This window comes from Hakea prostrata, chromosome 4, assembly GCF_041222555.1.
Source record: "Hakea prostrata isolate BN-2017 chromosome 4, UWA_Hpros_2, whole genome shotgun sequence".
Taxonomy (NCBI): domain Eukaryota; kingdom Viridiplantae; phylum Streptophyta; class Magnoliopsida; order Proteales; family Proteaceae; genus Hakea; species Hakea prostrata.
This window is the reverse complement of record NC_142603.1, coordinates 16,170,284-16,196,273: the sequence shown is the minus strand read 5'-3', so window position 1 is coordinate 16,196,273 and position 25,990 is coordinate 16,170,284. Positions and strand designations below refer to the sequence as shown.

The 25,990-nt window shown below is 33.9% G+C and overlaps 1 pseudogene across 1 annotated transcript; it reads right to left on the bottom strand.

Annotated features, from left to right (window-relative positions):
• Positions 1-24,843: 24,843 nt before the first annotated feature.
• LOC149018174 (transcription factor HHO6-like) lies at positions 24,844-25,990 on the bottom strand (annotated as a pseudogene). Its single transcript, XR_016173190.1, has 3 exons — positions 25,658-25,990; positions 25,431-25,507; positions 24,844-25,337 (listed from the first exon to the last, which is right to left on the bottom strand). The product of XR_016173190.1 is annotated as a transcription factor HHO6-like (transcript).

Sequence of the window (25,990 nt, the reverse complement as noted above, 5' to 3'; positions counted from 1 at the left end):
TGCCTGAGAAGAACTAAAACAAACATTGAAAAATGGCGATAAACTTTTGAACTTTCTTACCAGCTATAAAGAGATAAATAAATCAACTTCTAGAATTTGTCATCATAAACCAAAATTAAATGAGGAAGAACAAGGGCTCAACTATAGTGCTGCGCAATTAATGCACAATATTGTACTGTGCACGGTTGAGATCTGCGGTGCTAAGCATTAATTACGCAACACTCAAGCAATTTCCAACAATAACACACATGACTTTACTGTGACTTATGAACTATCACCTCTCACTTGGCCAACATGCATCATTCATCGGATCCTATGATGCTTGTTTCAACCCCCACAACACATAAATTTGGATTTGTTCAACCTTATGGATGATCCTCTAGGAACCAATCAGAACGACTCCGGACTAGGAAAGCAAGCTTCTAGTTGACAGCCAAATCACCATGAGACCCCAATTTCATACAAGGTGCAAGAACAATAAAACGCACGACTTTGCCGTGACTTGTGAACTATCACTACTCGCTTGGCGGATGTGCGTCATTCATCAGATCCTATGATGCTTGTTTCAACCCTACAACGCATAGATTTGTTCTATTTCTGAAAAATGTATTTTCATACTTTTACAAAATAAAACGGATCCCATTTTGCTCTATGATTTTTGAGAATCACTGTCAATACTAAAAAATACTTTGTTTCATAGCCCTAGAACTATTTACAACTAACTAATTAAGAATTCTCTTATGTACTAATACAACAATACATCAAATATGCAATTATCGATTCTCCCAAAAGGCCACAAGTACCACGAGCAAACATATTGATGACGAGGAGCGCATTTTTATTATGTTACTAATATTTGTACTGGGTCTGCTATTCTGCCCCACCCCGGCCAAGGAAGAGTACTTATTGTGCTATAGGAAGTAAAACACAAAAATGCCACATGGTTTTTACAACCACCATTTTTTTTCTTTCTTTCTTCAGTGGATAAGCATACATTATCATGATCTCCACCGACAAACCAAATTCAGCAATAGAATGTTAATATAATACCCGTGATTCCTGCTTTCCAAACTTCAACCGGATCATTATCGTCAGGATGAAACTTCAGGGAAACTTCCCTAATATTGAAGTTTTCTCTTTCTCTAATCACATTTAACCCATCAAGAAAAAGAGTAATTTCTGGGTGATGAAAGGGATAATATCACCAAGGACCAGGCTTGATTGTGCTTTACAAGTCAGTTCGTTATCGTGTGCTTGAAACACAAACTCGATGTAAATCTCACTTCAAAAACAGTTTTTACAAAACACATCAGAGTTGTTTTCTTGATTCAGAAGCAACTTCAACTAAAAGTGTGCCTGATAAAATCATGAAACTTGGGAGAAGGTCTGATGTTGCTCGATCTAGGAACTCTGGTTCTTGTCATTGGTGCTATATTCAGTGGGGTCATCAACAAGACCAAGCTTGCCATTTATAGGCATTGCAAGCAGCAGAGTCCCCTAGATTAACAAAAATTGCATAAACCACTTATCAACTGTAAGAAGGAAATATCAAATCCGACAAATCATCCAAATGAATAAAATAATTCAAAGATGTTATGCAAATAAGTTAAAGACAATTACAAAGCAAATAACAACAAACCGAATGAAAGATAAAAGAAAATAACACACAAAATTTTTACGTGGTTCACTAACCCAAAATAATTAGTTACATCCATAGAGATGGATTCTATTATGTTAATCTTCAAAATAGTATTAGATTTGAGAATAATATAATGTTACCTCAAACCCGATCACGCCACCTCTCAAACCTTCTTGAAAATGCCCTTCCACCATCAAGCTCTTGAAGAATCTTTGATCCAAGCTTAAGCTTCAATGTATCAACAATGGAGAAAAAAACCCAAGTGATAAAACATTTTTCCTGCAAAATCACAAGAACTAGAAAACCCAACAAACTCAATTCCATTTTTGTTCAAAATGCCTCTTGGAACTCACTTGAAAGTTGAAACTCTCTTTTTTCCTCTTCCGTTTACCTCTTCCACAGCTATTTTGATGATACCAATCACCTAACACATGTTTAACACTAACTGGCACCGACTAAGTTTAAATTAGAACCTAAAATACAAGTAATTTTCATCATTAACCCAACTTCAATGAGGATGACGATGAGAGTTGCTGCTCTTTAGATTCATCGGATGACGAAGGCAAACTGTTCAACTCACTATTCGAGAATCAGAGATTGTCCAATGAAGATTTCCACATCGTAGGCTCTGGTAGTTAAAGACGACGAAGACGAAATCAACAATAACAAATTGAAGCAGGATCTTCGGTTCTCTTGGTCGGACTTCGCTAGCAGCAAAAGTGTTGTGAAGCTCTGTGATGGTTTAGGTTTAGGGTACATTATGGTTCGTCGGATTTGAGCAATGATGAGATTGTAAACTCTTATGGTGGTAGTAGGTATCAGATTCCAACAGTCTCTAGAGCATCACAGATGACAACTAGGAGTGGCATGCCTGTTGTTTGATGAAAATTCTGAAAATTTTTGGTTTCAAGGTATTCAATGGTCAATAGTTATGTCAGAAGTACTTGGAGGCCTAATGAAGCTGTCAAGCTTTACTTTGAAATGGAGGCAGAAAATGCAAAGCCTAGTTAGGTCACAATGACTTAGGGTGGTTTCATCTTATGCTTTGAGGCTCTATATAAACTCATTTTGGAGTTCATTCTGAACAAGAAATTTCCTCCTCCTCTTTATCTCTCTCTCTATTATTATTTTGTTAATTAAGCAGTGAACATAGCTTGATTACACCTTAAGTAACCTTTCTGGGGAGCAACCTTAAAAGTTTGGACTGACTGATTTTAGGGTGAAGACATTTTTAGAACCCGTATTACACAATTCGGAATGTCTAAATACTTTAAAGAAAGTATATCTGGTACATTTCAACTCTAAAGATTTTTGTGAGAACAATCGTTTAAGAGTTTTTTGCAGATTCCTCAAGTTTCAACACAAACAAGTGAAGCAGATTTGAGTTGTGGAATCAAGAGTAATTTTCCAATTTTACCAAATATGTTCCCCAACAGTTTTAGAAACATATTTATCAAACAACTAAAATTGTCAAAGAAACATTTTCTTTGAATATAAGAACACCAAAAATATGTTGTTTGGCAAAAAACACTGCTTCCTAAACTCATACTAAATGTTATATGAAAGTGTGAATTTTAAATGACCTAAATGTAAGATTTGATTTGATTTTTTTTTTTTAAAGAAATTTGTTGTATTTAGCTTTTTTTTTAGAGGATAAATGTAAAAAAAATTTGATTTTACAAATTGAGCCACAATTAACGAATATTTGACAGCTAAAAATAACACTAATAAGCTGACCCTCTCATGTTATTTGTAATACATTGTAACTCACCCTCTCATGTTATTTGTAATACATTGTCATAGCTACAATGTGAAAATACTCATTCATTCCTTACTGATATGGCTTATTTAAGTATGTTCTCTACTTTGATAGAAAATACAACGCTGAGATGGAATAAGAAGAAAAAATATGTTGTATATCAAAGAACTTAATTTGCAACTTGAGACATTGGAGAAAACTAAATGGGTAGACTCCATATCTCTTATCCATAATTATTTATTTATGAGTTTTTCACTAATAACCACTTTAATTGGGGGTGACACTAGGTACAATCATGCTCAACCCCCTTATGTGGTAATATTACTAGTAACCCATTTTTACCAAATGTTAGTATTACTCATACTCCTTACCCCAAAAAAATAAAAAAATATTACTCATATCCACTGTTAGTCTTTCAACCTTTTCCTCTTTTACTCACACACACTGTCATTCCATGTTCAACCTTTGGGTGGGTGAAGTAAAATCTTCTTGTTACACAACACTGGAAAGCGTCCACCACTCCCAAAAACCACTCCCTCACCTTCTTCTGCCAGCTATCACCCATCTTTCGCTGCTATCTATGGTTGTAAGATGCGACGAAAGTGGATCTTAGCAGCAATACCCAAATTCAGAGAAATTGCAAATTATTTTCTTTCAATGGCTAACATATCTTCAATTTCGGAGGTGAAGGAAACTATAAAAATGGGTTTTTGATTAAGTTGGTAAAGGATACTCCTCTTCAAGAGATATTTTATTACGTGATTCTTTTTGGGACAATTAAGCATAAATGAGGAATGGATAGTGTAAGTGACTAAAACAAGTGTTTGACAATGTTAAATCACTTTGTAGCTATCCAATTTTGAGACTCTCATGGCCAAAGCAAGTTTGGTTAATAAGTAATACCAAGCTGTTTTAGGGATACATTTGCATCTTCATCGTCTTGTTCGTCCCTACTCTTGTTTCTTAATGCTTTCCTGATTGTCGCTTAAAAATGGGTTTCGTAGATATTTATTGAACAATTCATGTTCTCAACATGTATGAACAATTGACCACGTACCTCACCTACTAACTCTAAAGTCAACACGATCAAGAAACAAACAATTTAACTACACTCTCACAAGAGATTAAAATCATACATGGACTTCAAGTTTTTAGAGCTCTACAACAGATCCCAAAACCCTAAAAAGTAATGCTTCAACTATGGAGCATTTTTTTTTTACCAAACTCTTGAGTCCAGTAAAGAAGACTGAGAAGCTCAAAAGGGGGGAAAAATAACACCTCAAGAAAGAAATTCCCTATTGCAATTTCATAAAATGTTCCTAACCTGTGTCCAAGGTTATCGTTCTCCTATCTCCCTCTCTTGCGATTTTTTTTCAGGTCAGACCAAAGAGACGAGCAACAAGAAAGAGCAATGATTCAGGGTTTCCTTCGTCTTTGGCAAGGGGAAGGTGTGGCTGTGGTTGCTGGCAAGGGAGGGGTTGTGGTGTTTAAAAAACTCTTTATTTATTCGTTACTATTCATCTTTCAATTTTTACATAAGTCAATCTCTTGTTACAATACCTTTGAAAATTTTAACGCAAAAAAAATAAAATAAAATATAAATAATAATAATAATAATCTAATTACCTTTTTAATTTAAAATATCAGGGTAAAAATATGGCAAATGAGATTAAATCCTTAGAAAATTGAAGAACGAAAATGTCAAACATTTAATTTCACCAGCGTTTCTGGTGCCAATGAATTAAACTTCTACTCAGAAAGACAGAATCTATTGACATCAAGAATGGATGGAACTCTAACTCTCTTTTTTTGTCAAGAGAGCCCTAACTTTTACTTTGAACTCTCATTTGTTGCTAAATTGATATCTCGTTAATGCGGTATTTGTCAGATTTGACAAATGATATATCGATGATCGTAGAGTTGCATGGGAGATACTCCATGGTTCTTTGTTTCGTTTTTTGTGGATAAATTATATATAGATTCCCGTAATTTGTAATCCATTACATCTACTATCCCTAAAAAAATCAGTGACAAATACCACTTGCTGTTAATATCATCATTTAACTTTATCACTTAACAGTAAAGAAGTATTTGTAATTAATTTTTTTCCAGGGATGATAGATGTAATTAATTGTAAATCCAAAGGTCTATATATAATTTTTTTATTATTATTACTAGGATTAAGATGGTTAAATTTAATTTGCAATTTAGATATATTTTAATAATTTAAAGGAGTTTTTTTAGTAAAAATAATTTAAAAGATTGGATCCATTAGATGAAGGGTACTCTGTTACATCCATTTCTGAAGTTGGAACTAAACACTAAACTACCTGATGCATTAAAATGCATTGGATAATTAATTCTTAAAGCCACTCATAGTTGCCATATTCCAATTTGTCGTTCCTTTTTTATTATTATTATTATTTTTTTAGTAAGATTCTTTTTGGTTGACTTCGTTCATCACATTCTTTCGCCACATATTAAAAAAGAAATCCACCAATTATCTCTAATGTATGATTTTCTTATTATTATTATTCTTTTATATAAAAATAGTGTGTGAGAATAACTAAGGGCCTGTTTGGTTACATGAGTCTTGAGATTTGAAATCTCGATTTCAAATATCTAGAGATTTCAAATCTATGGAGTTATAATTTATAAAATTAGATGTTTGGTTGTGGAATAAAATCTGTGGATTCATCCTAAAATACTATTTGATCGACGTGATTTTTGTGAATGTGCAAATGTATAGCTTTTTTGAAATCTCTGGATTTCACCCCTTACCCATAAATCTACAGATTCACGTTTTTAGTGTAAAAAGGTGAATCTCTAGATTTCATGAATCTAGAGATTTTTACAACCAAACGGGTATAATTCTCAAATTCATGAATCCAGAGATTTGAAATCTCTGGATTCACGTAACCAAACAGGCCCTAAAACAAACATTAGAAAATGGTGATAAATTTTTAAACTTTCTTAAAAGTTATAAAGAGATAATTCAACTTCTAGAATTTTCTATCATAAACCAAAATTACAATGAGCAAGAACAAGAAGGCCTCAACTTTAGTGCTGCACATTTAAAGCATAGCACTGTACTGTGAACGGTTGAGATCTGCGGTGCTAAGCATTAATTACGCAACACTCAGGCAATTTCCAACAATAAGACACACTACTTTACCGTGACTTATGAACTATCACCACTCACTTGACAAACATGCATCATTCATCAGATCCTATGATGCTTGTTTCAACCCCCGCAACACATAAATTTGGATTTGTTCAACCTCATAGATGACCCCTCTAGGAACCAACCAGAACGACTCCGGACTAGGGGAGCAAGCTTCTGGTTGACAGCCAAATCACTATGAGAACCCAATTTCATCTCAAAATCACAAGGTGCAAGAACAACAACACACAAATTTGCCGTAACTTATGAACCATCACTACTCGCTTGGCAGATGTGCGTCATTCATCAAATCCTATGATGCTTGTTTCAACCCTATAACGCATATATTTGTTCTATTTCTGAAAAATGTATTTTCATACTTTTACAAAATGAACAGTTGAAATCAAAATTTCTTCTGTTCACATCTTTAATGCGTTTAACCCTTAATAGCTTCTTAGTGTAAGAATTAGACTTCGATGATCTTTTTTTTTTTTTGGGTATGGACTTTGATGAACTTACATCTAGAAACTCAGATTTTTTTTTATTATTTTTTTTTTTTTTGGGAAAGGTAGCTTATTACTATTGGGGTGGGAACTAAATTACTATATACACCGCCGAGTGGGTACAAATCCAGGACCTTCCCGTAGGAGGGTGGATCTTTAACCGCTTGACTAACCCATCATTGGCAATATCTAGAAACTCAGACTTTGTATCTTAGCAATATCTTAATAACTGGAGAAGAACTTGGACTCTATACTATAATAGTGGGAGAAACAGTTTTGGGTCTCTGAACAAAATCAACATAAATGGCCTGAAAATTCAAACATGGAAATCTTTGTTATTATAAATTATAACGGGAAGGAAATTAATCAAGCTGTCATAGTAACTGAAGAAATGGGTTTTGCTCGTGCTCCTACTAAATTTGGCTGCAGAGGTTCTCTTGTTGAATTTGAAATGGACACTTCTTACCAAAAAAAAAAAAAAAAAACACCAATATTTGAGTTGTAATTTAAGAGACAAAAGGGCCATTTGAATTGTCATTTTACAAACGAAAAGGCCACACATTAGATTTGGCGAGGAACAAAACTCATTAAATTTTTGGTGGATGGGAAATTGGAAATCAAACCCTAAGCAATGGTGTGGAGTGTGGACAATTTCTGAGAAGGGAGAGCCCAAATTGATTTTTTATCTTTTTCCCCTGAACAGAGCATGGCTATATCAATTTCATTTTGCTATTAGTATTATTTTTAGAATGAGGTTCATTCTAGACAATTCATCTAAGAATGGTTCATTAAAACATCCAATGATTAAAGTCATGTTAGAAAAACAAATTAGAATCACACAAACAAGACTAGATTTACATGTTTTACCTAAAGATGGCATCCACAACTGAAAACAGATGATGTTTTACCATAAGGAAGAACAAGAACAATAGAGTATAACCTGCTAGCCGATTTCCATCCTTCTCAACCCTTTTGAGAGACTAAATACAAGAACACGTAAAAACCATACTTCAAATAAAAGATCAAAATGTCCAAAACAGTAAAATAGGACCTCCAATCAATTGGGGATCAATAAATACACATTTCCAAATAATTTAGAAATTATGAACAACAGCAATGCTTTTATTTTTCTTAATAAGAGATTATATTTTAGTATTAGTTAGAAAAAGAATTAAACACACTCAACAGCCACAAGAAATTAATGAATGTTTGATACAATTAACAAGCCCAATTGGATTCTTCTTTTTAAACATATTTTTATAAAACAACCAAAATTGTTCAAAAAACTTTTTTTTGAACACAGTAAATATGTTGTTTTGAGAAAAAAACGATGCTTCTAGCGTTTTTAAACTCATACTAAATGTTAAAATGTTTCTTTAGTTTCATCAACAGATTTTGAATTTTTTTTTCTTTTATTTTCCACAATGACTTTTATATGAAAATGTGAATTTTAAATGACATAGATGTAAGATTTTATTTTTATTTATATTTTTTTGAAGAAATATCTTATATTTAGCTTTTTTTGGAGGATATATGTAAAAAATTCAATTGACTTTACAAATTAAGCCACAAAGGTGACTGATTAACGAATATTTGACAGCTAAAACAAACACTAATTAGCTGATGAGCATGTTATTTGTAATACATTGTCATAGCTATAATGTGAAAATCCTCATTCATTTTTTACTGAAATGGCTTATTTAAGTAAGTTATCTACTTTGGTAGAAAATACAACACTGAGATGGAATAAGAAGAAAAAATATGTTGTAAATTGAAGTACTTAATTTGCAACTAGAGATATTGGAGAAAACTAAATGGGTAGACTCCATATCTCTCATCCATAATTATTTATTTATGAGTTTTTCATTGGAAACCACTTTAATTGTGGGTGACAATAGGTAAAATCATATTCAACCCCCTTAAGTGGGAATATTACTGGTAACCCATTTTTACCAACTGTTTATATTATTGATACCCACTGTTAGCTTTTCTCCCTTCTCTGTTAAGTTTGAATCTGAAAAAAATGAATTTAACTTTATGGTGGTAAAATGACAATAAAATCTCTCTTACTCATGCACAATGTCATTCTATGTCCAACCTTTGGGTGGATGAAGGAAGATCTTTTTGTTACACAACATTGAAAATGCCCACCACTCCCGAAAACCACCACCCTACCTTCTTCTGCCGGACATCACCCACCTTTCTCTGCTACCTATGGTTGTATGATGTGACCAAAGTGGATCTTAGAAGCGTACCCAAATCCAGATAAATTGCAAATTATTGTCTTTCAATGGTTAACAAGTCTTCCGTTTCGAAAGTGAAAAAAACTATAAAAAGGGGTTTTTGATTAAGTTGGTAAAGGAAACTTCCCCTTCAAGAGATACTTGATTATGTGATCTTTTGAAATTCCCCTGATTATTTTTGGAGCAATTAAGCATAAACAAGGAATGGGTAGTGTAAGTTTGTCATTTATCGTTTAGATTTCTTGATGTATTATATTGCTTTCAATATTTTGGTTTTGTCAAAAAAAAAAAAAAATCTTTGACAATGTTAAATCACTTTGTAACTATCCAATTTTGGGACTCTCATGGCCAAAGCAATTTTGATTAATAAGTTTGTCATCTTGTTAATCTCTACTCTTGTTTCTTGATGTTTTCCTGATTGCTGTTCAAAGATGGGTTTAGTAGATATTTATTGAACAATTCATATTCTATGTTGAATCAGGTGTGAACAATTGATCACCTCACCTAATAACTCTGAAGCCAACACGATCAAGAAACAAACAATTTAACTACACTCTGAGAAGAGATTAAAATCATACATGGACTTCAAGTTTTGAGAGCCCTTCCACTAATCCGCCAAAACCCTAAAAAGTAATGCTCCAACTCTAGAGCATATTTTTTTTTTTACCAAGTTCTAGAGTCCAGGAAAGAAGATTGAGAAGCTGAAAAGGGGGGGAAAATAACACCTCAAGAAAGAAATTCCCTATTGCAATTTTATAAAATGTTCCTAACCTGTGTCCAAGGCTATCGTTCTCCTATCTCCCTCTCTTGCGATTTTTTCTCAGGTTAGACCAAAGAGACTAGAAACAAGAAGCAAGAATAATTCAGGGGTTTCTTCTGTCTTTGGCAAGGGGAAGGTGTGGCTGTGGTTTGCGGGCAAGGGAGGGGTTGTGGTGTTTAAAAAACTCTTTATTTATTCGTCTTTCAATTTTTACATAAGTCAATCTCTTGTTACAATACCTTTGAAAATTTTAAGGCAAAAAAATAATAATAATGATAATAAAAAAATCTAATTACCTTTCTAATTTAAAATATCAAGGTAAAAATATGGCAGATGAGGTTAAATCCTTAGAAAATTGAAGAATGAAAATGTCAAACATTTAATTTCACCAGCATTTCTAGTGCCAATGAATTAAACTTCTACTCAAAAAGACAGAATCTATTGACATCAAGAACGGATGGAACTCTAACTCTCTTTTTTTGTCAACAGAACCCTAACTCTTACTTTGAACTCTTATTTGTTGCTAAATTGATATCTCGTTAATGTGGTATTTGTCAAATTTGACAAATGGTATCTCGATGATCGTAGAGTTGCATGGGAAATATTGCATGGTTCTTTGTTTCATTTTTTGTAGATAAATTATATATAGATTCCCGTAATTTGTAATCCATTACATCTTGTTGATGGGGAAGATCAGATTCTTTGATCAACCCCGGTTCTTTCTAGTTCTGGTCCTCCTTAGCTTCCTGATGACAAAACAAGAGTGAGAGTGGGCCGCCTCTGGGGACGGGAAGCCACCTCAAATGATTAAGTCAGTCTCAAGGAAGAAGTTGAGAATCAATGCTAGCGGAATAAATGCTAAGGGTTTGCAGAAGAATGTTTTTCATGGAGTTATCAGGGAGAGTAATGGTTGGAGAAGCTCTGATTATACCTGGGAATGCTACCTCTATTTATAACGAACATGTAACCTTTTTCCGCCTCCAATGGCCGACTGACCCTTTACGATATGGCTCAATAGTGGAGATGGCTTCTGTGACTTGGTGATATCATCCTCTGACGGTTGCAGACCCCAGGGCTACGTTGAACACCTTTTGTAATTAAGGAGTCAGCTCAAGTGTTGGCTGGATGTGACGTTGTTCTTTGGTAGAGGAGACAAAAAGTGGTGTCGCAGTCGTAGAATGAATGTTAAGCATCCAAGCTGTCCCTCATTACTGCACGGCCCTCAAGACATTTATTGCTGAAATTAATGCTATGAGGCATCGCAAACAAGGAGATATCAAGGATCCCCAAAGGCCGCTGGCTTTGCTGAAAAGACAATGGGCGTCTAGACTTGTCAGAGAGTCGCTCCAGTCTAGCCTTTCGTCAGCCGAAAAGCCCCTTTGTTCCAGCTGGCGTGCAACATTCATCTAAACCGTCAACCCGTTGGGTTGGGTTGATTGGACCATACGGTTTGGTGGTTTCTTTTGGGTCACCCAAAACACATCTACTATTCTTAAAAAAAAATCAGTGACAAATACCACTTGCTGTTAATATCATCATTTAACTTTACCACTTAACAGTAAAAAAGTATTTGTAATTAATTTTTTTTCAGAGATGATAAATATAATTAATTGTAAATCCAGAGGTCTATATATAATTTTTTTTTTATTTTTTACTACTTCTAGGATTAAGATGGTTAAATTTAATTTGCAATTTAGATATATTTTAATAATTTAAAGGATTTTTTTAGTAATAATAATTTAAAGTATTGGATTCATTAGATGAAGGGTACTCTGTTACATCCATTTCTGAAGTTGGAACCAAACACTAAACTACCTGATGCATTAAAATGCACTGGATAATTGATAATCTTATAATCGAACCTCAAATTTCAAATTCTTAAAGCCACTCATAGTTGCCATATTCCAATTTGTCGTTCCTTTTTCTTTTATTATTATTTATTTTTTAATAAGATCCCTTTTTCTTGACTTCGTTCATCACATTCTTTCCCCACATATTTAAAAAAGAAATCCACCAATTATCTTTAATTTATGATTTTCTTATTATTATTATTCTTTTATATAAAAATAGTGTCTGAGAAGAACTAAAACAAACATTGGAAAATGGTGATAAATTTTTAAACTTTCTTACAAGTTATAAAGAGATAATTCAACTTTTAAAATTTTCCATCATAAACCAAAATTACAATGAGTAAGAACAAGAAGGCATCAACTTTAGTGCTGCGTAATTAAAGCATAGCACTGTACTTTGAACAGTTGAGATCTGCGGTGCTAAGCATTAATTACACAACACCCAAGCAATTTCCAACAATAACACACACGACTTTGACGTGACTTATAAACTATCACCACTCACTTGATAGACATGCATCATTCATCAGATCCTATGATGCTTGTTTCAACCCCCACAACACATAAATTTGGATTTGTTCAACCTCATGGATGACCCTCTGGGAACCAACTAGAACGACTGCAGACTGGGGGAGCAAGCTTCTGGTTGACAGCCAAATCACCATGAGACCCCAATTTCATCTCAAAATTACAAGGTGCAAGAACAATAACACGCACGACTTTGCCGTGACTTATGAACTATCACTACTCACTTGGCAGATGTGTGTCATTCATCAGATCCTATGATGCTTGTTTCAACCCTATAACGCATAGATTTGTTCTATTTCTGAAAAATGTATTTTCATACTTTTACAAAATGAAAGGTTGAAATCAAAATTCCGTCTGTTCGCAACACCATGCTATACAATTAATGCATAGTACTGAAGTCGAGCCCATTCATTAGTGCGTTTAGCTCTTAATAGCTTCTCAGTGTAAGAATTAGACTTTGATGAACTTTTTTTTTGGGTATGGATTTTGATGAACTTAAGTCTAAAAACTCTGTGTATCTTAACAATATCTTAATAATAACTGAGAGAAGAACTTGGACTCTGTGCGGTAATAGCGGGAGAAACAGTTTTGTGTCTCCGGTAAAAATCAACATAAATGGCCTGAAAATTCAAACTTGGAAATCTTTATTATTGTAAGTCATAACGGGAAAGAAATAATCAAAGAAGAAATGGGTTTTGCTCTTGCTACTACTAAATTCAGATGCAGATGTTCTTTTGTTGAATTTGAAATGGACACTTCTTACCATAAAAGAAGAAAAAAAACAGTGGTTGAGTCATAATTTAAGAGACAAAAAGGGCCATGAAATTGTCATTTTGTACCTTATATTTATTGTCATATTTTTCCTACCAGCATGGAATGTATATTATCTATTTATTGGAGAATTCCTCTCATATTAATTTTATTAAACCATTTGTCCTATTGAGGCATAATAATACTCTTAAAGAAAGTACTTCTGGTACGTTTAAGCTCTGAAGAAATAATGTGAGAACAATCGTTTAAGTGCTTGTACAGATTCCTCAATAAGTTTCAACACAAACAAGTGAAGTAGATTTGAGTTGTGGACTTGTGAGTAGTTCTCCAATTTTACAATATGTTACCCAACAACTTTAGAACATATTTATCAAACAACCAAAATTGTTAAAGAAACATTTTCTTTGAATATAAGAACACCAAAAATATGTTGTTTTGCAAAAAACAATGCTTCCTAAACTCATACTAAATGTTAATGTTTCTTTAGCTTCACCAACAGATTTTGCATTTTTTTTTTTTATTTTCCACGATGACTTTTATATGAAAGTGTGAATTTTAAATGACCTAAGGTCCTGTTTGGTTACATGAATCTGAGAATTATACCTCTTTGGTTGTAAAAATCTCTAGATTCATGAAATCTAGATTCACGATTTTACACTAAAAACGTGAATCTGTAGATTTATGGGTAAAGGGTGAAATCCAGAGATTTCAAAAAAGATATACATTTGCACATTCACAAAAATCACATCAATCATATAGTTTTTTAGGATGAATCTACAGATTTCATTCCACAACCAAACATTTAATTTTATAAATTATGACTCCATAGATTTGAAATCTCTAGATATTTGAAATCTCCAGACTCATGTAACCAAACAAGCCATAAATGTAAGATTTTATTTTATTTTATATTATTATTATTTTTTTAAGAAATGTGTTGTATTTAGCTTTTTTTTTTTTTTTTAGAGGATATATGTAAAAAATTCAATTGATTTTACAAATTTAGCCACAATTAACGAATATTTGACAGCTAAAAATAGCACTAATAAGCTGGCCCTCTCATGTTATTTGTAATACAATGTCATAGCTACAATGTGAAAATCCTCATTCATTCCTTACTGATATGACTTATTTAAGTATGTTATCTACTCCGATAGAAAATACAATGCTGAGATGGAATAAGAAGAAAAAATATGTTGTATATGAAAGTACTTAATTTGCAACTTGAGACATTAGAGAAAACTAAATGGATAGACTCCATATATCTCATCCATAATTATTTATTTATGAATTTTTCACTAGTAACCACCTTAATTGGAGATGATACTAGGTACAATCATGTTCAACCCCATTATCTCCTAATATTACTAGTAACCAATTTTTACCAAATGTTAATATTATTCATACTCACTGTTAGTCTTTCCCCCTTCTCCTCTTTCACTCACGCACATTGTCATTCCATGTTCAACCTTTGGTTGGGTGAAGAAAAATCTTCTTGTTACACAACACTGGAAAATTCCCACCACTCCCAAAAACCGCCATCTCACTTTCTTCTGTCAGCCATCACCCACCTTTCTCTGCTATCTATGGTTGTGGGATGCGACGAAAGTGGATCTTAGAAGCGTACCCAAATTCAGACAAATTGCAAATTATTCTCTTTCAATGGCTAACGAATTTTCAATCTCAGAGCTGAAGGAAATTACAAAAAGGGAGTTTTGATTAAGTTGGTAAAGGAAATTTCCTCTTCAATAGATATTTGATTACGTGATCTTTCGAAATTCCTGTGATTTTTTTTGGGCAATTAAGCTTAAACGAGGAATGGGTAGTGTAAGTTTGTCATTATGGTTGGATTTCTTGATGAATTATATCCCTTTCAATATCTTTGTTTTGACTAAAACAAGTCTTTGACAATGCTAAATCACTTTGTAGCTATCCAATTTTGCGAATCTCGTGGCCAAAGCAAGTTTGATTAATAAGTAATACCAAGCTGTTCTAGGGATACATTTGCATCTTTGTCGTCTTGTTAGTCTCTACTCTTGTTTCTTAATGCTTTCCTGATCGTCGCTCAAAGATGGTTGTCGTAGATATTTATTGAACAATTCATGTTCCATGTTGAATCATGTGTGAACAATTGACCACCTCACCTACTAACTCTAAAGTCAACACGATCAAGAAACAAACAATTTAACCACATTCTCAGAAGAGATTAAAATCATACATGGACTCCAAGTTTTCAGAGCTCTTCCACAGATCACAAAACCCTAAAAAGTAATGCTTCAACTCTGGAGCATTTTTTTTTTATACCAAACTCTAGAGTCCAGAAAAGAAGACTAAGAAGCTCAAAAGGGGAAAAAAAGTAATTTACCAAAAAAAAAAAAAAAAGAAATTCAAGAATCACATATTAATCTTATATGACAAAACAGTTAGAAAACATTTTAATCGAGTCACGTACTTCGGATTGTTCTTACAAGCTTCTGTTCTAGTCAACTCCAGCAAAAATATTAATCTTTTCAGCTTCAGATTCCAAAGTTGGTAGAGAATTGTATTCTCATGGCATTTTCGCCACATATTTTAAAAAAATAATCCACCTATAATCTTTAATGTATGATTTTCTTATTATTATTTTTTTATATAAAAATAGTATCCTAAGAAGAACTAAAACAAACATTGAAAAATGGCGCAACATAAACCAAAATAAAGAGATAAATAAATCAACTTCTAGAATTTGCCATCATAAACCAAAATTACAAGGAGCAAGAACAATAAGGGCTCAACTTCAGTACTGAGCAATTAATGCGCAACACCCAAGTAATTCCCAACAATAACAAGACTAGATTTACTTGGTTTACCTAAAGGTGGCGTCCACAACTGAAAACAGACGATGTTTTACCATAAGGAAGAACAAGAACAACTAGCCGATCTCTATCCGTCTCACCCCGTTTAAGATACTATAAATACGAGAACACATAAAAACCATACTTCAAATAAAAGATCAAAATGCCCCTACATCTTTCAAAAAAAAAAGAAGAAGAAAGTAGTCCAAAACAGTAAGATAAGACCTCCAATCAATTGGGGATCCATAAATTGGATCCATAAATAGACATTTGGAAAAAAATTTGAAATTATGAACAAGAGCTATGCTTTTTTTTTTTAATAAAAGGATTAGACTTTATTAGTAATTAGAAAACGCTAGGTATTTGACTAAATAGGATCGACCAATTCCTATGGAACCAAGGGGAGAGGGCTAAGTATAGCGAAAGGGGTTTTCCATGAAATGAGAAATAAAAACTATTAGCCCCACACGAGGTTTGTGAATAAGTGATTGTCTGATAATGAGCAAGGAATATCCGTCTTTCTGCTAAACAGGACCTATTGAACTCAGAATTACACAGGCTTGCCCATGCAACAATACTTGCCCCCAATTACAACAAAACTCAATGACAAAAAACATAAAAAAAACATTAACTAAACATGAATCTTGGAAATTGCATGGCATCCCACTACGAACAAGACCCATTCTTATTCTTTAATGGCCAACACAGAAAATGACCATCCAATGCATTTAGACCCAAAATGAGTCCCCTATACATTTTCCACAGTGTAATCCAATTTTGGATTTAGAGATGACTCAAGAGATTGATATGTAGTCTTCTCTTTGATTACTTGTACACCCACCAAAGTCTAGATTGGATTGCATCGATTAGCTTGCTTATCTTCATGAGAAAAAGAAACACTACATTCGATTTATTGTGGGTTCAATGCCAAATTGATTAAGACAGTTCTATTATCTAGCTCACTTTTCCTCTTATTCTACCCATCACTAGAGTTATGAATGGGAATATTTGTCTCCAAATGCTTTCCCGATTTGTCGATTCATGCCCACCTTCTTTTGCTATTGACAACTCTACAAAGCTTGTTTGGGCAATTTTGGTTGAAGACGATAACACACTTGGATAGATAGATTGGAATTGTCGGCCAAAAAAGTCATAAAACAAGTCGAAGTTGATCAATCCTTAGAATAGACTAGGTGGAGAGGAAAAGTTCTTTTGTGATACCCATAAACATGTTGAGCTTTCACCTTCTAGCAAATAATTTCAAAAGACATTCCATAGCAATGAAGAAAATATAGGGACTTAGAAGCTCTTTTTTACTGATTATTTTTATTTTTTTCCAATGCCTTTAATTGGTATCCATTTGAAACTTATTTGTGTTTTGTAGGTCACAAAAGGGGATTTTTTTTTTTTTTTTTCTTTCTTCTCCCTTTAGGATTAGCTCTTTAAAAAGTGAGTAAAATATAGACCGTTAAATCTTCTAAGTCACATCACATTGGCATGTAGAGCACAGGATTATTTCAGATGATTCGATGTAATCTCTTTTTTCTTTTCGATGTCTAATACAAAGCACCTTTTAGCAAACATATATATATACACACATCAAATCATTTGACTCAACATGCTTTGCAGCACATCAAATTTATGTGATTTTTGTGAATGCACAAATGTTTAGTGCTGTTACAGTAGATGTGAAATTTTTGGATTTTACCCCATACCCATAAATCTACAGATTCACGTTTTTAGTGTAAAAAAATGAATCTCTAAATTTTATGAATCCATGGAGTTTCACAATTAAACAGGTATAAATCTCTCATTCATGAATCCAAAGATTTGAAATCTTTGGATTCATGTAACCAAACAAACCCTTATAAACTTCAAACTACTTAAATTTACTTCTAGTCTACACATCCTCACAAGACCTGTGAGACACCAAAACTCTATTTGATATTAGGATCTTAAAATCCAAAATGTGTTTGAAATAGGCTTTTATTTACTAGCTTTTTCCATTTCGAATTAGTCCCGGTAAACAACTGTATGATCAAGAAAAAAAATTTTGAACATAATCTATATGAGTTGATCTGTGAGATCAGCCATACAATAGAATCTTCTTTGCCCAAACCTCTCAAATTAGCAATCAAAAGCATTAAAATATTGTTAATCACCCTAAAAAACATATTAAACATCCAAAAAAAACCTTCCAAAGCTACATTAACCCACCAAGGCCTTTTCAAAGGTATCAAGGCCTACACAAACACTTGTAGCCAACACCATCAAATGTGTAGTAGCCAACAATAAAAACCTACACCTATATTGCCTAATTAACATGTTTTAGGTGAGAGCTAAAATTCAAAAAACATGTGGAGAGGTAGAGGTGTTAATTTTGGGGCAGTTAAGGTTTGGTTAAACTGTCGGGCTGAAAAAATCAAACCTAAACATGAACCATTAGCAAAATTGAGGTTTCGATCCAGTTTCAGTTTGGTTTTAAATGTTCTAACAGTTTAAACTAACAATTTGCATTTGGTATTTCGGTCTTAGTGGTTTCATTGCAAATTAAAACCCTTAGGTGGACGTGTTTTTGATAAAATATGAATGGGTGGGCTGATTTGAACTACAACATACGACAACCTAGAGTTTGACTAAGAGAGCTAAGTCTTGTCTAAAGTATTAGGCATGATAAAGATGATTTTTCATATTTATCTCTAACTGTCCATAATTTAAATTATTTTCATATAATCTCTTCCTTCCACTTGAATTTTTTTTCTATTTGATCTCCGCATTCCATTTCATCACTTTCTTGAGTTGCCTTTATTGATTTTTCTATTGAAACCTTTCTACATATTGTATCTCCATATAAATTTTTTCATATTTTGTACCTTACTATTATTGTTCATTTTTTCACTAACAGCATGGATGTATGTATGTTGTCTATTTATTGGAGAATTCTCTCATATAAATTTTATTAAACCATTTTCCCTATTGAGGCAAAATAATCCTAATATACAATATTTATATCATATATGGTTAGAGTATCTGAATCAAATTTGGATCACTTAGAGCCAGATTTAGTTTGGATTGACCCTAGTAAGACTAGGCCAAGACTTAGTTAAAGCTTAGGGACCCAAGGGTTGGACCCGGGCTATAAAATATGGTCCAATCCGGTCTGGCATTTCCATTAATCAACATCTTAGGCTCTTTTTGGTATCAATTATCATTGTCAATTATGAGAAATTTTCATTATTTTAAATTGTTTGGCATCTATTCTGAATTTTATTTTTATTTAAAATAATAGAAAAACCTCTAAAATTCATAATGAACTTTTTGTCCATTATGGATTATGATGAGAATTTCATTATCTTCATTTGTGTAAGTTTACTTAAAATTCTATAAGTAAGATGAGGGTAAAATAGTCAATACACATTCTTTTATAACAACCATACTTTTTCCTTCTTTTCTCACTTGTTTACTATCATTTTTAACAATTTTTTATCTTGACACCAAACTTATTTTCCATTTCATAATTTATTTTCGATAAAATTCACCAAACCATTTTTCATTCTTGACCAAAAATGAATTCTTGTACTTATTTATTTTAAATAGGCATAATAGAGAATGAGAATTGATACCAAAAAGAGCCTTAGTATAGACCGTTATTTTAAAATACAAAATTTTCTACTGTTCAAGTGATAATGACTGGTACTTCTAAGGCTTTCTTCTTCTTCTTTTCTCAAAATCGACCATTTTTAGTTTTTTTTTTTTTTTTTTTTTTTTTTGTTAACCCCGGTTTCCAAGGCTTTGCCCTGACTAATCCGGTGTTCGACCCAGGTTGCACACCTGGCTATGGTGGGTGAGTTTCTTAGTGAGAATTTTTTGCATCTACAAGGTTTCGGTATTGAAACCTTGCTTAAGCGAACCAAGCTGCTTACCACTTGGACCAACCCCCGTTGGACCACTTTTAGTTTCTATGGTCTCATAATATACTGCTTAGCAAATCTCCCTAAAAATAACACACAAAATTTTCTCCCATATGCTAACTCTTTCAAGTTACATAATGTACCGATTGACTTCCTATTATGACAACTTGATAGTCATAATGGACATCAAATCAAACCGTTAATAACATTAAGAGAAAGTGAAGCAATCCCGTGCAATGCACGTAAACTGAAAGAGGTGGGAGGAAAAGAAAATGCAGTCTTAAGTCCCCTTCCTGAAAAATTCTGGTCCACCATTAATGGAAAGACTCCATCTTACTTGTTTTTCAAGGACGTGTTGGGAGCGTTTGTCAAAAACGCGCTTACTTCTTGCTTCTTGAACCACTTGACCACAGAAAATTTGACCCTTCTAGATCCTCTCCTCAAAAATGCACAGGATATTGAAGATAACAAGTAAGGGTATTGATTTGGTATGTAACTAGTGTCTGTTATGATATCAATATCTTATTGAATAAGTTTACTCTATACCATTGTTTCATTTTGTTCATATCATTATCTTATCATTTATCACGTAGAACTATGTCATACTCATACCATATTATATTTTTTCGGTATGGTATATAAATGGCACATGATATAAATTGATACACCCCCCCCCCAAACTACATACCATACCATATTATTAGGGCATGCTACTTAAGGCAAGACAACAAGAATGATGTGATAGACTTACCATCATAGCCGACTTATCACCTGAAGTCTAATGGTCGTCTTGACTAGACAACAAGATGATCTCTGGGGAAGGTGTGGCTGCCCTAGGGCTCGTGTTTGGAAGGCTCAAACCGATCAAAGTTGAGCCCCCAACCATCTACATCTGGCAATTAGTTTCGAGAGTGTGTTTAGACCAAGGTCTCCCACTCTCCCCACCTGAGCACTAGTCCAAGGTTGAGCCCCCAGCTTGATAAAAATCTAGTATAATAAATATGTAGATGAGTGTGCGTGTTTTACATCCATACACAGAAGAGGATTAAATGATTATTCCAGCCCAATGAATAATTCTCCATAGTTTCTTAAATGTAATTTTCTTTTTCTTCCCAGGAAGGAAAATGGCTTCCCTAACTCGTTGGGTCTTCGAAGACCCTATCAGTATCAGATCTCTTGACCTATTTTCATGCTACAGCATGTAAATTTGATAAAGTCTGGCATGTATCTCCCTAAATTTCTTCTTCTTAAAAAAAAATGCTATTTAAGCTCTTCGTGGCCAAATTCACTCTCTTGATTGGACTTGTAGAAGAGGAGGACCAGGAGGTGGCCCATGCATGCATAGGAAGAACTCTTCCTCTTTTTGTGGAGAGCAGGTTTAGAACGCTTTTAATCGGAAAACCCCATTTTTCCCCAAAAGGGAATTACGTGATTCACGTTATCACTTCTCTGTTTTCTACAGATAATCACGCCTTCAATTTTATTTAATGTGTAAGAAATCATGCCTTAAACAAGGATGTTTTTAAATATTTTAGGTTGGACTCAAACAAAGGTGTTGGATACCTCAATTTCCTCAAAAGAATTTTAATAACTTAATATGCCACTAATTACACGCTTCCATTAAAAAAAAAAAAAACCCATTAGTTCCCGTCGTTTTGCTCCATTAGGTCTTCTTCAAAATTCTAAATGTGGAAAACAGGAAAAGTAAACAAAAAAACTGTGACTAGGGTTTCTGTTAATGACTGAAAAATAACGTTAACACGTCATTAACAGTAACCCTAATCAACCCAAATGCTTTTCTGACAAACGGTTGGAAACTGGGGAAATAGAAAAACCAATCTGGGTTTGAAACTGAAATCATCATCAGAAGGTTCAATCAATCTCAGGATGAAAATCCTCTCAGATTTCATTAATTACAATCTGAGAACAAGTTTTTAATTCTTTGCAAAGGATCAACAGCGTTTGAACTCATCAAATTCATTAAAAAACTAGCTAACTAGCGAGCGACTTCATCTAACAGCTTATATCTTCTGACCTTACCTCTGAAGACATGTTTGATGATCCCACTTCGATTCCCACTCTTGGGGCTCTCCTCCAACGATTTATTCCTTCTAAGCTTCTGCTCCAAACACCCATTTGTAATGATCCTCTTAGGCGCCACCACCGATGATTGCTCCGGCGATCTCTGCTTTTTCATGGGATTCTGTAGATGCAAGTGTTGTAAGCTGTCTCTCTGTGCCTTCAATCCCACAATCCCATCATTCCTCCTGTTCTTGCTCTGTTCTTCTTTCTGTCTGTTGCTGCTATTAGGAGAAAAACAGCAGAGGAATTGTTTGCTCCATCTTCCACAATCTTCCTTCCCTTTCTTTTCAGACACCAATTGCAAACTCGATAAGAATCAGCTTTCGGGTAGAGATCACTACAATATCTGCACTTTCACACATCATCATCATCATCATCATCATCATCATGAAGTAGTATTACCCAGAATCTCTCTGTTTCTGTAAACTAATTAATTACCTGTGTTGGAACCTGAAGAGGCAAATCTTGCAGCGGAAAAGCTCGTTGGGTAAGCCATAATCTCCACACATGCAACACTCGAGTGGATTATTGGAAGATGCTGCTTCTGCTTTTGCTTCTGCTGCTCCCTGATTGCTCATCTCCTGATCTGTAATCGCGTTAAGAGAAGAGAGATTTGAGGAACAGGGGAAGGAAGGAAGAAGGTTTTTATTCTGAGTTGGTTTTGTCTTCTTCATTCGAATAGTAAGAGTTCACTTTCAGTTCGAAAGGGCCCGCTAACCGCTTGCAGAAAATAAAACAATAATTTCGACAACGACGTTTTGGCTTGTGGAGCGGGTTTTCTAATCTACGGGTCCCATGGGTCTCGGGTGACCGGGTCCACATCTTACCCACTGGTCCCACACAGACTTGGAAATAATCAATAACTTATTCTGAATTTTGACCGTTTGGTAGGAGGTTATCCAACGGACGGAAGTCGGAAGGGAGAGAAGCCAATCTCATTGGACGGTAGTGAGGTAGCTAGCTATTTTGGTTAATCAGATTTGAGTTGAAATCGTTTTGGACCGATTCGAATACCGATTCCTTGTTTTGTAAGCGTTGATTGGGGAATGTGATGGTAGCTATCTTTCATTTAATTGGATAACATAGTTACCTAACTTCGCCATCTACCTATGGCTACCTGACACGTGACCTTTTGGCTAATGAATTGGAAAATCAAACCTTATTTGTGATCTTAGGCACGAATTTGGTGAACTACCATCTGTGTGAACAAACCACTCTCATGTTTACTTATTTATATCAGAAAATGATGTCTATGATATTTATGCTTGATCAATTTGGTCAAAGATATTTATATAGAAAACTAAAATATAAGGTGAGAGATGTGTTTTTGGAACTGAATCCATTGATGATGTCTCTTGGAGTGATTATTTATTATCAATGCAACTCCCTCGGTTACCCTTAAATATTGATATCATTTTTAAACAAGTCAAAATATTAGTTGGACCCATAATATAATATTTTTTTAAATAATAAAAATACCCATTGATGGTGTGGAGTACCTCTTATAACTAATTACTTGAACCAATAAGTGAATACAAATATAAACAAATTTGTAAGGAATATATATATATATATAATCAATATTAACCTTAAAACGTAATATTATAACAATAATTTCTTATCAATCTCTAAGGCTCTTTTTGGTATCAATTCTCATTCTCTATTATGCCTATTTAAAATAAATGGTGTTCATTTTGATCAAGAATGAAAAAAAAATTGTTAAAAAATGATAATAAAAATTAATAAAAATTAATAAAAAAAAATCTTATTACAATTAACTAATCATCAAAAAATGCATCAAACAAAATATTAATAATATTCATATAAACTATGAGTCTTGCAAGAAAACAATCATATTCACCACAATATCAATGTAATGTTTATTAAAATTAAAATTACACCAAACACTTCTAAGAAAAATAAGTATTTATATACTCATCATCTATCCTAATAAACTTCCATGATTTGTCTCGCAATTTTCTTTTGATATGCTTCCCATCATAATTGCTCTGTGCAGCCTACCACATTGGCATTGTCCAAGACCTCAGCATCATCACTGTCACTGTTTTCAAATTCATTATCAAACAAAGCACGCTTGGGCTGACTTTTTGTTGTTGTCAGATAGTTCATCTGCTGTATGGTCTCCTCTCATATGAATTCCCCTGTCTTTGATCTTCTAAGATAAAAGAATTCAAAGTCAATATAAGAGTAGAAGTCGCATGCAGATTGTTAATAAAAAGAATGTACATACCTACTTTCTTGTATATATCCAGTATGAATTTTCTTGATTTGGAATCTTTTAATTGTGTCCTTGAAAAAGCTCAAAGATTGGATTTATGACATAGAAAATGAAGGATTACAGCAAAGAAACTTCAACAGGATAAAACAATAACATGTAGAGAAGGAAGTCTAGGAAAAACCTGTGACCTCTCTTCAGTTCTTAAAGATTCAATAGGGAGGGAAATGGAGCCTTGCCTAACATTTTCTTTCCAAGTCAGAACCAGAGGAACACAACTTCTGTTTATTAATTTTGTTGAATGACTAAAGCATTTGCTTATTATGCACTGATGAAGTGTGAAACAGAAACTCCTGAGAATAGACATGATCAAACCATATAATCAAGAATTCAACAGATAAAAGGAAGAAGAAAGAGGTTGATCAATTCGTCTAAGTCTCAAACTGGGAACGAAAACGAGATTAGACTTGAAATATGCACCAATTGAATCATTCAGCAACAATGATGAATTATATTAGACACAGGATTTTTCACAAGGGGTGAAAGTATTATTCCTTTCCTCATGCCCATATGGATCCTATATTAAATTCATTACAGAAGAATCTAACATTCCTATTACTAAAACCTTCAAAAATTTCACAGCATATCTCTCTATCTGTTTTTTCTCATACATGGTTGTTTAGTCTATATGACTTATTACACTTTTCATCTTCTTTCTGAGTCTAAACTACCCATGAACAGTTTTTATCTGCAAAATTCATCCATGGTGAATCTGCCTATACAACATATTCACCAGACTTCTGAAGATGACCTTTCCAACTATTACTCTCTGATTTGCCATCTTCATCATCTTCCATGCTTTTACCACCTCTGGTGGAGATACCTCCAGCAGTACCCGACAACTGAAGGGGACCCTGTGGAGACCCAGACTGAGATGCACTGGACTTTGAGGAGGCCCCATACTGATCTTGAGGCACCCATAGTTCACCTAATACCACCATTGTTTGATTCCCTTGTGTCTCAGCTGTTGTAGCTCTATGGGTGTGAAGTCTGCATTTCTGAAACAAAACAAGAAATTTCCATCTTCATCACCCATTAAACAGATATAGCAAGAAAGATAAAATGAAATTGAAGTAAACCAAAAAGCCCACCTGCAAATGACACTTCAATTCATCATTGGTGAGACCATCTACCTTCATCAATTCTCTTATTTGCTTGGTTGTGGCAGCTGCATAAATAAATGAGAGATTAAGGACAGATGAATCAAGAGATCTGAAGTAAACAGTAATTTTTGGTTTGCAGGACTCAAAAAATTAATGTTCTGGAGATCTAGAAAAAGAAAAGGGAAAAGGAAAATCACTTCATGTTAATTTCATACCTTGTGAACCTCCAAGCTGTACGCTGGTGCAACTCCGGGGACCAGCATCTCCTTTGCTTCTTTGCAGGTTGTTGCTCTTGCTGCTGTTGCGAAGAAATTGTCTTCTGAACACTAATAGAAGATAACCCAGCAGTTTTCTTCAAATTCAGACAAGAGCTTGCTTCGGTTGCAGGAGTTTCAAGTACAAAGTCAAAAGAGAAAGCCTAGTTCCTGGTACGCCCTCCTCTTCATTCTTGGGTCGTCTTGGAAAACCAGAATAGCCCTTGAAAGGGATGAACGCCTCTGTTCCTCCATTGTTGTTCTTGCATAACTGAAATGAGTTATCCATGGTAT